This window comes from Lotus japonicus, chromosome 1 (assembly GCF_012489685.1).
Source record: "Lotus japonicus ecotype B-129 chromosome 1, LjGifu_v1.2".
Lineage (NCBI taxonomy): Eukaryota > Viridiplantae > Streptophyta > Magnoliopsida > Fabales > Fabaceae > Lotus > Lotus japonicus.
Window position 1 is genome coordinate 105,419,088 of NC_080041.1, and position 12,812 is coordinate 105,431,899.

A 12,812-nucleotide genomic window follows, 5' to 3' on the forward strand; every position below is an offset into this window, starting at 1 on the left:
AAGGAATAATGGATGGTGGTGGCTCGCGGTGGGTGGTGGCTGTGGGAGGTGGTGAAGAAGAGAAGAGAAGGGGACGGCTGAATATGTTAGGGTTTGAGAAGAAACTGAAGCTTTTAAACCTAGGGTTGAGGGTTGAGACTGGACAGGGTTGGGCTGGGCTCAATTTTTTTTTTTATATATGTTCAACGGTCGGGTTCGATCTTCATTGGGTTTTATTTCCCTGGACCGAACTCGACCGCCAAAAACCGCCCGGGCCCGTTTTTTCTCACCCGCGAACCCATGGACTGATGCAACCCGATCCGCATGACTCGGTTTGGGCTGGGCTGGTCGGTTCCGGACCGGGCCGGTTTTTTTGCCCAGCCCTAGATATGACACAATTGGCCAAACGAGTTCGGGCCATAAAACAATTAGTCGTTGAGAAGCAAGCATTTAACTAATATCCTCAAAAAGAAAAATATATTTCGTTGGCTATGTGCCTGGTCTGAGACGGCTTAGGAGAATTGTGAAATAATAAAGCTACCTAAGGGGACACAAAATCCTAACAGTAGAATAATTGTGAAGTATTGCATATAGCATAGTTCCTACAGCCACACTACATACAATTGTTTCATTTTCATAAATGCTATCTTGAAGGCTATTAAAGAAAGAAGTTTAAGTTAATTAGCTAATGAGACCTCGACTTACCTTAAGATAGATACAGATCCTTTGTTCTTTGGAGAGAAAGAGCAAAGAATGGTTACGTGACATTCCAATTTTTAATTGAAACCAATCCATGTAATGGCAGATTGTTACCATGAACAAGCAAATATGTGACCTTTGTAATTGCAGAATCAATCTTCTCTATTTCTTATGAGCTAAGCTCTGAACTAAGCCAGTCATTCTTCAATGCCTTCCTCACCTTGTAAATCTATCCAAAGCATTAACACCATGAGCATGTTCATGTTGAATGACACTAGTTACATCAGTGGCAGTGGTAGAACCCATATTGTAGCACATAGTTAGCATCAGTGTATAGTGTATTGTCTTGGCTGTCCTTAGTCTTTGACTTGATTTTTGCTGCAATGCCTGCCTCCATTAATGACAAGAATTTTTAACCCAAAATCTGAAGATACTCCAGTAGCTTAGGAAAAGAGAGAAGACAACGTTCATACTACAGGCATAAACTTAACCCAAGACAATGTATTACTGAGTCAAAATATGATCGGTTCGATGTCAACAATAAGGTATTCATACTATAGCCACCGGCATTAGAATAGGTTAAGAGCAAAGATGACATTACTCAGAATACAAATTATGACAATGTAAATACTTTTACTAAGAATGATAATAAACATTAACATCTAATTATAATCTCAATCTGAAGTCTGGATCCAGAAATATAAAAGGTACCTAGCCCCAATTACAACCTATGTTTTTCAAAATTAAATAAAAGGAGCAATAGAAGAGAGCAACTCCAGAATTAAGCCATCAAAATGTATCAAGCAAAGCGAATTTCTCAAAAGTTATATTAGTCATCCAAAACAATTACCTCGTCATTTCTTCCACGCTTTCTCTTGGCTAAAATTGGTTCAAAGATGTTTTTCACCTTGACCAGAAAGTTCTCAAACACATCAGCTTCAGCTTGTTGGTTGTCATCAAGCAAATATTCAGCTTCTATAATTGCAGCATTAACTTTCTGCTCATCCGTTGGTAAAATTCTAGAACTGATATTTGTATCCTTCATAGCATTCTTCATCTTGTATGTGTATTTGTCCAAAGCATTCACTGCATTGACCTTCCTGCAGAACTTCTTATCTTCAGCCTGGTAATACTCGGCTTCTTCAATCAATCTCTTAATTTCTTCTGTTGACAGTCTTCCTTTGTCATTGGTTATGGTAATATCATTCTTATTACCAGTGGTTTTTTCCTCAGCAAATACAGTTAGAATGCCATTTCCATCTATGGAAAAGCATACATCAAAAGGATGGCCACGAGGAGCTGGAGGGAGGCCACAAAGACTAAAAGAGCCTAACAAATTGTTATCACTGGCTCTTGATCTCTCACCCTCATAAACCTTAATCAAAACAGAGGATTGGTTATCATGAATTGTTACATAATCCTTTGTCATCTTTATAGGAATAGTAGTATTCCTAGGAATCACTACACTCATTTGATCTCTTATTATCCCCCACCCTAAAGACAGAGGTGTGACATCCAATAATACCAATTTCGGAACATTCTTAGTGCCTTCGCTCAACAGAGCGGCCTGGACAGCTGCACCATAAGCAACAGCCTCATCAGGGTTGATGCTCTTGCACAGATCCTTACCCTTGAAAAATTCTTCCAATAGCTCCTGCAATTTGGGAATCCTTGAAGAACCACCAACAAGGACAACATCATCTACACTACTCTTGTCCATCTTCGCATCAAGAAGACACTTATTCACTGTCTCCATACACTCTACAAAGAGGTCCATGTTGATTTCCTCAAATTTTGCACGTGTGATTGATGAACAGAAATCAATGCCCTGAAACAAAGAGTCTACCTCAATTGTGGTAAATGAAGACCATGAGAGTGTTCTTTTGGCCCTCTCGCAAGCAGTTCTCAACCTCCTTAAGGCTTTAGGATTTCCACTGATATCCAATTTGGTCTTCCTTTTGAACTCCTCTACAAAGTGGTTCACCATTCTGTTATCAATGTCCTCTCCTCCAAGGTGAGTATTTCCAGCTGTGGCTTTAACAGTGAAGACCTTACCTTTAATTGTAAGGAGAGACACATCAAAAGTACCACCACCAAGGTCAAATATGAATATATTTCTCTCCCCCACACAATTAGTTCTCTTGTCAAGGCCATACGCAATAGCTGCAGCAGTGGGTTCATTGATTATCCGCATAACATTGAGACCAGCAATGGTGCCAGCATCTATGGTGGCTTTCCGCTGAGAGTCATTGAAATAAGCCGGCACAGTGATAACTGCATTCTTAACTGGTGACTCTAGATATGCCTCAGCAATCTCCCGCATCTTTGTGAGAACCATGGATGATATTTCCTCAGCAAAAAGATGCTTCTCCTTACCCTTATACTTAACAACAATCATGGGTTTGTCATCAACACCCGCAATAACCTTGAATGGCCATAACATGATATCATTTTTTGTAACGGGATCACTATACTTCCTACCAATCAACCTCTTAGCATCTGCATAAACAATAACATTTCTCAACTATGTATCACTTGTCTTGCTAAATTTAAAAATTTAAAGGGGTACAGTAATAAAAGTATAAAACTTTACCAAAGATAGTGTTCTCAGGGTTTGTAGCAGCCTGATTCGCGGCAGCGTCACCAATCAACCTGTGATCATCAGTGAAAGCAACAAAGGAGGGAGTAATTCAGTTGCCTTGTTCATTGTGAATAATCTCTACTCTGCCATGTTCTTCCTGCCAAACTGCAGCACACGAGTAGGTGGTGCCAAGGTCGATTCCAATGCCACATCCCTCATCATTTTTGCCCATTCTTACAATCTAACAAAACAAAGGGTGCAAAGCTCAACTTAATGTGTCACATGAGAATCAGATTCAGAAAAATGTTTCTTCCCAAAAGCTAGCTTTGCTTATAAAAAATAAGTAAGTTTGTTCATAACAAGTGATTAGAGTTTGTATGACCAAGTGATATTAATATAACATTCAAACATGTTCACATAGCGAAATCAAACCCCAAAGAATGCAGGAAGCAACCACATACACAGGGGAGGGAGTGTCTGGCTTGCGCACTTGCTGTGATCACTCGACGGAGTGAGGGAGAATTTTGAGTTTGTGAGCGGGAAACACAGAAAAAGAAGGGAAAGAGAAAACATACAGGGGAGACTGTGGCTTGTTGGTGATTTTAGAATCATCAATGTATTTTAGTAGTAATGTGATCTACTATAGGCTGATGCAATTACGCGTTAGGCTCGGAATCGAGTCAGGTTAGTGCGGAGTGCACGCTCGGTGAGCCAACGCATAATTGACCGCGAATACGAACCGGGGTCCAAGGGGCGGAGCCCCTGGCTGCAGCCTAAGGTATCGACACAGAAAAACAGAAAACCGAATACAGTAACAGATATTCGAAAACAGAACTCTCTACTTTCTTGATCTGTTCTCTTGTGCCAAGAAGCAGATTGATTGTCAAGTATTATCCCAACAAAGATTTCGTGAACCCAGGCAATCATAGGGTCGAAATAATTTGTTCGGAAAGTGGACGCTCACGATTCTTGACTTTATCCAGGATTATCACACCCAGATTTCTAACATGGCTTGGTTAGGGTTTTTCTTTTAAAGATACATCTTTTTAAATTTTAATAACTTTTTAATTTTATCGAAATGAACGATAGTATCCATTCAAAACAAAAATGATTGGTGGACCACTCAGGCAAACATCCCAAACATCTACTTTTGTTACGGTTTTAAACCAACACAAAACATAATTTTTTATTTTTTTTTCTCGTTTCCAATTTGAGTCTGTTTAAAACAGCCACAAAAGTGGGTATCCAGACACCATGCGTGGTCTACGTATCACCACTGGATTGAAAATAAGGGTATAATACTCTTTAGTTCTTTTTTAAGCATACAAATGACATTGTAAATTTAAAAAAAGATAAAGTTGTTCTCGAATGATAGTTAAAGTGATAAGAGTTGTAAAACATATGAGTTGGATGGAGAGATCTAGGGATCAATTCATGTAGGGGGTAATTTATCTTTTCAAAGTATAAAAAAAACATGATTAAAGGTACAGAAAACCTTCACTTTTAGAGGGTATGAAAGAAATTACCAAAAATAAATTTCCATATCAGATTACACTTCTATTCTTTTACATGTAGTTTTTATTGAAAAGATTATGTAAGTAATAGAGATAAGTAGATAACCATTTTAAGTTTTTTTTTTAAAGACCGGTGACCTCCTTCGGAGACAATCTTGTTTGAGCTAGGAACATCCACATCATAGTGGGGCTAACTCTCCCAACGAGAGTTCTAATTTTAAACTCGATGTTTTATATTTGGAAATACTTAACTACTAGATATTATACCAGTGCATTGCATGGGTTTGTTTTCAACATTTTTAACATTAAATAACAATTGTTATAGTTTAAATTATTACATAAATATTAAAATAGTTTTTATTTTAAAATAAATAATAATAATTTCCCTAAACATTTCAATAATTTCAAAAAAAAATACTTTTCAATAAATAGTATTGGAGTTCTCTTTGTAAATAATTGATATTACTCAAATTTAATAATTAATATTTAATAATCAACATTGGTTCATTTTTAAAATTTAATTAATTAATTATTTAATAATGTGAAAATAATACACTCCAGTTGAAAAAAATAAGCAAATTTTTTTTAATGACATCAAAATAGTTGTTTTACCATTTTTTACCTTTTACCGAGAAAATCATTTTTTTGGAAGGGCAATCACAATTTCCCAAACAGGTTTACACATGTTAAAATTAAGAAAAATAAAGTAATTTCATCTTTTTCACCTATAATAAGATATAGATTAAGTATTATGTAGTAAATTTATATTTATTCAACTTTGGTCATAACGTTTTTTTCTCTATTAACCTTGCTCAAAATCGTTTTTACTAATATATAATAAGATCGTAAAATTATATTGAGATTGTTTCTTCAAATAAATCACACATACGTTATAGTTAATAGTAAAGACCTTATAGCTTCATTTTTTAATTTAAACAATTTTATCTAAATTACTTATTGATAACATTATTTTGTCATTAATCAAGTTTATTTTTAGTTATTTTTCCCTAATGCAAAATTCAAGTCAATTTTTATGTTTATGAATATTATTATTCAATTTAGATAACTGAATTACTTTTGAAAATACAAATTTTTTCAGTTTTTAATTTTATTATTTAATATATTAATTACAAAGAAATTTGCTATGACTTCCTTTATTTTACTACAAAGGTAGGAAGATTTTACTGCTTAATGCATTTAATTAATTTTTTATGATAATTAGATTAAAAAATAAATGACTATGACTAAAATATTTAAAAAAAAAATTATCTAATTAAACATTTTATCAAATCGTTGTATTAACTCGTATTAACCTTCCTACCTCAAATAAAAGTGTGGTTTTTTTATATTAGAGTGTCTTGTTTCATTTTTCTTCACTCTTTTTTAGAGAACTAAAGTGTTAAGTTTCAGGGGTCTTTTGTCATGTTCTATTCTACCTTATACAACAAACATGAAAATTAATTGACTAACTAATTGATCTAAAAAATGTATTGATCAGTTTTTAGTTTAGTTTAATGTATATATAATACAAAGAATTTTTTTGTTTTTTTTTGTTGTATTTATAATAAAATTTCAATTGAGTTATACATTTTAGTGGGTAGTTAAATAGCTAATGACTTAGACAAATTTATTCATTTTTAATATCAATCTTTTTTGCTTTAAAAAAACAATTTCTATAAATTATCTAATTTTTTTTAGGAAGCACAAATAAATCAAAAAATTTATTAATGTAAAGTTAGTCAATTTCAGTTATTATTATTATTTAAAAAATTTCTCTGGTAGTAATTAAAATTAAAATAATATTAATATTTAGTTTAAAATATGAGAAATTGAAAAGTTTAACAATTACTCATTAATAATTAATAATAAGTGGTTATATATTGAAAGTTGAATAAAAATTTATTTAAATTTCATTCTTTAATGCATTTAATACTTATAGCTCAAGTGAGCTTTACATATATATAGAAGATAATATTGAAATGAAAACTGAAATAGATATTTAGAGTCTATTTTATTTGTGCATTTCTTATTTTTATTTTAAAAAATAAAGTTAAAAACATTTAATGTTGATATTTAAAAATCTTTTCTATCAAAATATTTTCAGAAGTATCATCAAAATAGAAAAAGAAAGACATTTTAATTTTCATTAAAATGAAAACGATTGAAAATAGTGAGATGAAAAACGATTGTGGTACAGTGGAGGTTGGTGATGATGGTGGAGGTGGCAGTGGTGGAGGAAAAGGAGGTGACAGTGGCGGAGGTGATAGCAATGACAGTAATGGCAGCGACAGCGGTGGTGAAAATAAAAACAAAAAATTAAAAAAACATATTTCCTTCATGATTCAATATAAAATAAAATGGCATGTTTCCTCAGCAACTTTGCATGGCATTAAGATTGCGCGTTCCGCTCCTGTTTCATACTTAGCTTGCTGTTTGCATATGACAGTGTTATCTTTGCTCGTGCAACGACGCAAGAAGCACTGAAAATTAAGGCTATCCTAGCCTCCTATGAGCAAGCTTCTGGACAAGTCATTAAACTTGACAAGTCTATGCTCTCATGTAGCCGAAATGTGCTAGAGAACTGTTTTCATGAGCTTAAGCAGCTATTGAATGTAAAGGCGGTGGAGTGTATTGACAAGTATTTGGATCTTCCTACCATTATAGGCAAGTCTAAAACCCATATTTTCTCCTTTGTTAAGAACCGAGTTTGGAAGAAGCTCAAGGGTTGGAAGGAAAAGTCTCTTTCGCGGGCAGGTAGGGAGGTTCTGGTAAAGGCTGTGGCCCAATCCATTCCTTCCTATGTCATGTCATGCTTCTTATTGCCTGATGGTATTTGCTCGGATATTGAGGGTATGATTAGCTGGTTTTATTGGGGTGGTGACGTCACTAAGCGTGGCATGCATTGGTTGAGCTGGAAATCTCTCTGTAAACCAAAAGCTTGTGGTGGGCTTGGCTTTTGTGATTTTAAAAAAATTAATATGGCTTTGGTAGCCAAGAATTGGTGGTGCTTGATAAATTGTCCGGACTCTTTGCTTGGGAAAATATTCAAGGCCGTGTACTATCCAAGGAACTCTATTTTTAGTGCAAAGAAGGGATGTCGCCCTAGCTATGCATGGTCTAGTATCTTATGTTCAGGAACAGCTCTAGAGAAGGGGGGTATGTGGAAGGTTGGTGATGGAAGAAATATAAGAGCTTGGACTGATAGATGGGTGCCTGGGACCTCACCTTTGGTGTATAGTGAGTCTCTCGCAGAGGATCTTGGCATAAAGTTTGTATAAGATTTAATGGTGCAAGGTAATATTGCTTGGAATAAGGATTTACTTGAGTTCATGTGTTGTCCACCTACGGCTAAGTCTATTTTGGCAATTCCTTTGCCTATGCGGTACCTCAGCAAGATGTTTTCTTCTAGCCCTTGACTTTTGATGGGTTTTACACCACAAAATATGGGTACCAATTCTTGCAATCGGAGGAGCAAACTTTAGCGTCTAGGGCTTCCAACGTGCCATCTATGCAAGTTGCAGCTTGGAAGAAAATATAGGCAGCTCCAACACTTCCTAGATGTCGAGAAACGGGGTGGCGCGCGTGCCTTGGAGCACTCCCGGTTCGTGAGGTGCTTCATGCTCGTGGCTTGGACCTAGAACCAATTTGTCCCCGCTGCAATACGGCCCCCGAGTCGGTGCATCACGCACTTCTGTTCTGCCCCATAGTGCGAGCAACGTGGTTTGCGAGTAGCCTGGGGTTACGCTTGGAGCAAGAGCGTTGTTTTCGTGATTTTATGCTTGAATTCTTGCAGGTTGTTGATGATGAAGGGCTGGGAGTTTTTCTTGAGACCCTGTATGCGGTGTGGAGCTCGCGGAATGACTTAGTATTCAAGGACGCAAGCTCTACGGTGGACCAGCTGCTATGCCTCGACTCTCTTCTCCATCTGGGACCAGCTATGGTGGATGCCCATGCCCGTTCGCACCAGCCCCACCCTTCGAAGTGGTCACGGCCAGCTCCAGGCACTTTCAAGATTAATATCGACGCATCGGTCAACCAGGAAGGTCATGGTGGATTTGGGTTCATTGCACGTAATAGTCGGAGTGAAGTCCTTGCAGCAGCGTGTTGGAGATATGGTCCGGTCACCTCCCCAACGGTGGCGGAAGCTCTCTCTATGTGATGGTCGATGATTTTAGCCAGGGATCTTGGCTTCCGCCGGGTTGTGTTTGAAACGGATTGCTTACTCTTAACCCAAGCTTGGAAACGCAAGGGTGGTGGTTGCTCTTTTTTAGATTCTATTGTGAAGGATTGTAACTTTTTGCTATAGACTTTGATGTTTTTTCCTTATTGTATGTTCGCCGTACATAAAACTGTGCGGCCGATGCTTTATCGTCTTTGTCGTTTTCGCAAGGTGAGTTTGTGTGGATTGAGAATGTCCCTCCTCAGCTTATTGTCATTGTCCAATCTGATGTACTGGTCTCAGTGCCTCCTACTTCTTCTTAATTGAATGAGTTTTGTTTTAAAAAAATATATATAAAATAAAATGGCAATTCGGTACAAAATAAAAATTAAAAAACATATTTCCCACTACAAAGGAACTCAAACAAATTTTAGGAAGGTTGTTGATATCACGACCAAAATGGCAAATTCAGTACAAAATAAAAATTCGAAAATGAAACGAACTAGCCCATCTTGTCTATAATATGTTTAAAGATGCTCTCAAACTCCTTTAGATAAATCCTCAAGCATGTCTACTTCATGATTCATCAGGCTAATTATTACCATCAAGCAAATTTGTGGCCTTCAAAATTGTGAAATTGATCTTCTCAGCAATTCTTCAAAGCTTTCTTCTTCTTGTAAATTTTGTATTCTAAAGCATTCAATTCATTGACCTTCTCACGGAATTCATTATCTTCAGCCTGGAAAATCTCAGCTTCTTGAATCAATCTTTTGATCTCTTCAGTTGACAGTCTTTCTTTGTCATTGATTATGGTGATCTCATTCTTAATACCAGTGGTTTTTTCCTCAGCAGAAACAGTCAGAATGCCATTTTCATCAATAGAAAAACATACATAATGAGGATTGCCACGAGGAGCAGGAGGAAAACCAGAAAGACGAAAAGAACCCAAAAAATTGTTATCACTGGCTCTTGCTCTCTCACCCTCGTAAACCATAATTGAGACACAGGATTGGTTATCATAAACTGTACAGAATCCTTTTGTCTTCTTGACAGGAATGGTAGTGTTCCTAGGAATCACCACACTCATGATATCACCTTGTACATGCTTACCGAGAGATAGGGGTGTAACATCTAACAGCACCAAGTTTGGAACATTCTTAATGCCGTCACTCAACACAGCAGCCTGGACAGCTGCACCATAAGCAACAGCCTCATCAGGGTTGAGGCTCTTGCACAAATCCTTTCCATTGAAAAACTCCTGCAATAGCTGTTGCACTCTTGGAATCCTAGAAGATCCACCAACAAGGACAACCTCATGCACATTGCTCTTGTCCATCTTAGCATCAACAAGACACTTATCTACTGTCTCCATACACTCTTCAAAGAGTTCCGTGTTAATTTCCTCAAATTTTGCACGAGTGATTGATGAAGAGAAATCAATGCCACTAAACAAACAATCTATCTCAATTGTGGTAAATGAAGAACATGAGAGTGTTCTTTTTGCCCTCTCGCATGCAGTTCTCAACCTTCTCAGGGCTTTAGGATTTCCACTAATATCCAATTTGCTTTTCCTTTTGAACTCCTTTACAAAGTGGTTCACCATTCTGTTATCAAAGTCCTCTCCTCCAAGATGAGTATTTCCAGCAGTGGCCTTAACTTCAAAAAAAAGACCTTTAATTGTAAGGAGAGACACATCAAAAGTACCCCCACCAAGGTCAAAGATGAACACATTTCGCTTTTCTCTACAATTAGCTCTCTTGTCAAGGCCATATGCAATAGCTGCAGCAGTAGGTTCATTGATTATACGCATAATATTGAGACCAGAAATGACACAAGCATCTATGGTGGCTTTGCGCTGAGAATCATTGAAATAAGCAGGCACTGTAATAACTGCATTGTTAACAGTTGAGTCCAGATATGCTTCTGCAATCTCCCGCATCTTTGTGAGAATCATGGATGATATTTCCTCTGCACAAAGTTGCTTCTCCTGACCCTTATACTTAACAACAATCATGGGTTTGTCATTAACACCCGCAATAACCTTGAATGGCCATAACATCATATCATTTTCTATATCGGGATCACTATACTTCCTACCAATTAATCTCTTCACATCTGCATAAATAGCAACAATTCTCAACTACATATTATTTGTTCTGCTTAATGTAAATATTAAGAGGAGGACAGTAATAAAAAAAGTAGGCAATTTACCAAAGACAGTGTTCTCAGGATTTCTTGCTGCCTGATTCTTTGCAGCATCACCAATCAATCTTTGATCATCTGTGAAAGCAACAAAGGAAGGAGTAGTTCTGTTGCCTTGATCATTGTGAATGATCTCTACTCTGTCATATTGCTCTTGCCAAACTGCAACACACGAGTAGGTGGTGCCAAGGTCGATTCCTATGGCGTATCCCTCATCGTTTTTGCTCATACTTTCTTTCAATCTAACAAAAGAAATGATGTCAAAAAGAACTGAATTGAGGGTTGGCAAGAATAGAATGGTGAAAAAACGAAACTCAAGTTCAGTTATATATGTGTCACATGAGAATCAGCTGAATATTTTTCAAACAGGTGTGACTATTAGTATATCGAAAATAATACTAATTGGCAGTTCATCTCCACCGAACCAAGAACCTCATTCTATGTATCACTTAATAAATGCATTATTTGAAAAACTGAGGCCCTTTCATCTATGTCATCCAGCTTACTACTTTTATTGTTTTTCCTTATTTTCCATGTTGTGTTAATATGAATTTAATATTTTCGTGTCTTTACACTTTCTTCTCGTATTTTTGTAACTAATACCACTAAAGAACTGAAATTCTCTATAAGCACACATCTGATTTTGGGACTCCATGGAGGGAAGACCTTATTATATTCACTCCTAATTATAGTGCAATTAAATAATGACATACTAAAAATGAGTCATATCATTATTCATTAATGCTGACAATCAGCAAAGCAGCCAGAGGAGCTGCATCATAAGCAATACTAACTGTTAAACTTTAGGAATCATGTACACTGCTCTTGTTCCATCTTAGCATCTTTATGGAACCTATGTACAGTTTCCATTCACCATCTAAACATGCCAATGTTAAATTCCTCAAACCTTGCGCGAGTGGTTGAAGTCACTTTGTTCTGAACTGGGAATTACTGATATAGCTTTAATTGGTGTTTAACTTGGAGATGTATTGCCTTGGCTGTCCAAGTCTTTGACTTGATTTTTGCTGTAATGCATGTGTCCACTAAAATGGATGTTGAAACAGGCTTAGGAAATCTTGATGATTATATTCATTAGTGGACAATGAGGGAGAAGACCATTAACAATGGCATAATTAATTAAGCTGTTTATTCAAACGCACACTTAATCTGATTGATACTTAAAACCGCCTTTCATACACATCACCGGATGTCACACTAGAGCTCTGTTATATCTATCTCATTACAGATTGAGGCTGTTTAATTTGTTCCCGACAGGTCTGATAATGTCCGAGTCACAACATTCAATTGACAAAAGGGTGAATTACTCTACATAGATGAAATACTCAATTAAGGTGCATTTAGTTAAATAGCTTAATTAACTTTTATGTCAATGAGTGCTCTTCACATGCTTATTACAAGCTGATATGAGAAACTAATATAAAAAGTTCAAAAGACCTTATAACCTGATCATGAGCTAATTTTCTAAGCATGTCCAAATACTTAATTAAGTGCTTATCTTAATCAAGCTCTTAGAACATTACCTTATCATATTTAGTCACTATGGTTTAGATCCTTAAATGGAGCATTATTCATGTAGGGTAGATCTAATAGGGAGGTCAGGCCAAGAAAATGAAGCTTTGAGGCTTATTGAAAGCATGCCTTTGAAGATGATGAAGTA

The 12,812-nt window shown here is 36.4% G+C and overlaps 1 pseudogene; it reads right to left on the bottom strand.

Moving 5' to 3' along the window:
* Positions 1–847: 847 nt before the first annotated feature.
* On the bottom strand, positions 848–11,363 carry LOC130717147 (heat shock 70 kDa protein 18-like; annotated as a pseudogene).
* Positions 11,364–12,812: the final 1,449 nt, after the last annotated feature.